Genomic DNA, 3904 nt, shown 5'->3' on the forward strand with positions numbered 1-3904 from the left:
TGGCGTTTCTAACACCTCGCCACGCCCTCCGGGTTCATGATGCACTTCCGCCAATTTGCTTCGGCCCCCGTCTGAGGCGCGCTGTGCATAGTCGGGAGAAAGAGTTCTGCGCCACAGCTTCCACTACGAAGCTGGTGGCTTTCTGCGGTTCGAAGGGTTTACTTGATGCTTCCCTAGACTCTGGTAATCTAGGGAGACTTTTTTTTTTTTCCTTAAACCCGTATTAAGCAAGCCGACGGAAATAGAATTGAAAGAGTTCTAAAATGGCGAACCATACAGTGAAGGATGCCCACAGCATCCATGGCACCAACCCTCAGTATCTGGTGGAGAAGATCATCCGGACGCGAATCTATGAATCAAAGTACTGGAAAGAAGAATGTTTTGGACTTACAGCTGAACTTGTAGTTGACAAGGCCATGGAGTTAAAGTTCGTGGGTGGTGTGTACGGTGGAAACATAAAGCCAACTCCTTTTTTGTGTTTAACCCTGAAGATGCTTCAGATTCAACCTGAAAAGGATATCATTGTTGAGTTCATAAAAAATGAAGATTTCAAGTATGTCCGGATGTTGGGGGCACTTTACATGAGGCTGACAGGAACTGCAATTGATTGCTACAAGTACTTAGAGCCTTTGTACAATGACTATCGAAAAATTAAGAGCCAGAACCGAAATGGAGAGTTTGTACTGATGCATGTAGATGAGTTCATTTATGAACTACTGCACAGTGAGAGAGTCTGTGATATCATTTTGCCCCGGCTACAGAAACGATATGTGCTAGAAGAAGCTGAGCAACTGGAGCCTCGAGTCAGTGCTCTAGAAGAGGACATGGATGACGTGGAGTCTAGTGAGGAAGAGGAAGATGAGAAGCTGGAAAGAGTGCCTTCCCCTGACCACCGACGAAGAAGCTACTGAGACTTGGACAAGCCAAGGCGCTCACCTGCACTGCGGTACAGGAGGAGCCCGAGTTATTCTCCCAGAAGGCGGAGTAGATCCCCTAAAAGAAGAAGTCCTTCTCCCCGACGAGAAAGGCATAGGAGCAAGAGTCCACGACGCCGTCGAAGCAGGTCCCGAGACAGACGGCACAGATCCCGCTCTAAATCCCCAGGTCACCACCGTAGTCACAGACATAGAAGCCACTCAAAGTCTCCTGAAAGGTCTAAGAAAAGCCACAAGAAGAGCCGGAGAGGAAATGAGTAATGGATTCATCTTGATTTTAGTCCACATGACCTCCTGTAGATATGAGAGTATCTGTTTAAGTAGAATGATCAAGATCTCCTCTTAAAGCAGCTATGAGTATTTTGGGTTTTTCAAAATCAACTTCTTGTTTTGTTGGGTTTTGTTTTTATTTTATTATTACAGAGGTGCTAAGTTTTGTATCTCTTTGGATTATAACCAACAGCTTTGAAGAGTGTTTTTGACCAAATCAAGGTCAGGTTTTGGCCTAACCAATTATGGTTATTCATACTTAACAGGGTGAAGACCTGGGAATTGGAGAGGTTCCTGAGTAAAAAGATGTAATCCTTTTATTTGTAATTAAACCTGCCACAGTTCTCAAAAAAAAAAAAAAGAAAGAAAAGAAAAAAAAAGGAGGATAAATGAATCTGTATCTTTACTCGGGAAGGCTCGTGTGAGAGTATCAGCATCCTCCCCGAAAATCAAATGCTCAGGGTAAGGAATTTGGATCTTCCAGAAGCCTCATTCGTAGTTGCTGGCTCTCTTGTCTTGGAATTCAGTGTTTCTTAAGGGCAAAGTCTGCGCATTCTCTCTTTATGTTCATCTCCCTCCTCGTTACTTTAACTAGAGAGAGGGAGGAGCACCATCCTCATCACCATCCTGACTTGGCCAGCCCAAGCTGCTCTTGAGCCACCTTCAGTGTGTCTGTGAACACTGAGGAGTGAGCATGCATACGTGTGCACACGCATGGACCTTTACTTTCAGGTTCATAGGATTCACAGAAGCGCTCGCCGAGAACCCTTGATCCAGGATAACAAATCTGACAGAACCACTCTTGTTAATGGCAGCAAGTTCTCTCTGCCTAGGATATTAATAGCTGGAGGTTGCAGAAGAAGCATCATGATACTGTTTTTTGAGAACAATAGTGCTTCAAACATTTGGAGCACCATTCCTCTAAAGCACTCGAAATGTTTCCCGCTTTGGCACTTTCCACAAGTGTTGATAGCTCTTAGCTCTTCAAGCTTCCCAGACACCAAAGAAACAGACTTAGGGTGAAAATTATCGCCATTGTTAAATGCACACAAAAGATACTCCCAGAACACTTGTCAAGCATTGTCCCGCAGGCAATAGAAAAGTACTTTCAAACACTCAGCAAGACGAGAGGTCAACGGCAGATTCAGACTAATTGTCAGTGAGAATCCAGCCAACATAGTGCTCTAATGAGAAGGAAGCCATGCTTCCTGTCCATTGCTGCTTGCCTTAGAGACCACACTGTTTCTCACTGGGCTTGTGTAGTAGTTTTCTTCTTTATTCCTAGAGCCGTGCTTATAGTTCCAGTAGAACCTTATTAATTTCAGAATTGTTCTGTATCTACATTATGCAGCACACAAGCCAGAAGCCAGATGCGGCCAGCGAGCTCCTGAAATATAGCTTATGCAACTGGCAGGTTGAATATTTAAACCTGTAAATAGAAAGGGCCACATATGTTCGCTGCGACTGTTATTTGTTTGCATGCTAGCTAGCTGCCTTACTTGCTTTTTCAGACTGGGTCTCACTACATTACTTAGGCTCCTCTTGAGCTGCTGGGTGCAAATGACACTTGCCCTTGGCCACCCAGGTATTAGAACTCCAGGTGCACACTCTGCACACAGCACACAGCTCCCAGATGAAAAGGCTCAGCAGTAGGACCTCCATACTTCTTCTATTGTATGTTTTCAGCAACAGAAGTCTTGCAGAAGTTATCAAGTAGGGGATAAGATACACAAACATGGGAATGCATCTCATGAAAATTGGAAAGGACTCAAAACATGGGTCTGGTACTCACGGGTCTCTTTTCCTTTGTTATCTAAAAAGCACCTTTGAACTGTAAGTTTTCTCATGAGGATAAACCTTTTCTATGAAATTTTAAATCAAGATTGAGACACTATAGCCAGGTGGTGGTGGTACATGCTTTTAATCCCAACAGTTGGGAGGCAGAGCCAGATGGAACTCTATGAGTTTGAGGCCAACCTGTGTGGGGAGCCGTGAAGTGACACAGGCACTCGCCATGGCAAGATGGCTCCTACTTCCGCTGTCGAGTAAACAACTGTTTGCGCATGTGCATAGAGAACTGTTTGCGCATGTGTGCAGAGTGAAAAGACGCCATGTCACGGCCCATTCTGGGGCGTTAGGTAGGGTAATGAGCGGACAGCCAATCATGGGCAGACACGCCGCACTGTGGTGTATATAAGCAGTGCGGATTTTGGGCTCGACCTCTTTTCCCTCTGGGAGAGGGCAGTAAATGTCACTGCAGAAGGAACCTAGTGTGTCCGTGTGTCTTCTTCCTGGCGAGACGACTGCACGGGCTACAGCTGGTGCCAAAAACCCAGGACTCCAGGAGAACCTTACAACAGCTGGTAGGTTTCAGAACTGCAGGACAGAGTGAGCTCTGAGAGGCATGCTGCTTGATTTTAATTCCTCCAACCCTTCCTCAAGGTTAGAGAACTCAGCCAAAGCCGTGGTAATCGTGCTAATGGCGCTTGTTATGATGTCTATTTGGCATTTGATACATTCTTGCCTGGAGGATGAGAAATGCCCCACCTCTGTGGCATCTGGGGCACTTGAGGAGTTACAAGATAACATGTCAGAAACAGAGGGGAGAGTAGAAGCTAGCCAGAATAAAATGGAGAGAAAAGATAGGAGAATGGAGGCTAGCCAGGAGAAAAGGGAGAGAAAGAAGAGAAAAAAGGATA

At 45.4% G+C, this 3904-nt stretch overlaps 1 pseudogene; it reads left to right on the forward strand.

Annotated features, from left to right (window-relative positions):
- The first annotated feature begins 69 nt into the window (after positions 1–69).
- On the forward strand, positions 70–1566 carry LOC116092392 (annotated as a pseudogene).
- The last annotated feature ends 2338 nt before the right edge of the window (positions 1567–3904 follow it).

Source organism: Mastomys coucha, unplaced genomic scaffold, assembly GCF_008632895.1.
Source record: "Mastomys coucha isolate ucsf_1 unplaced genomic scaffold, UCSF_Mcou_1 pScaffold15, whole genome shotgun sequence".
Classification (NCBI taxonomy): Eukaryota; Metazoa; Chordata; class Mammalia; order Rodentia; family Muridae; genus Mastomys; species Mastomys coucha.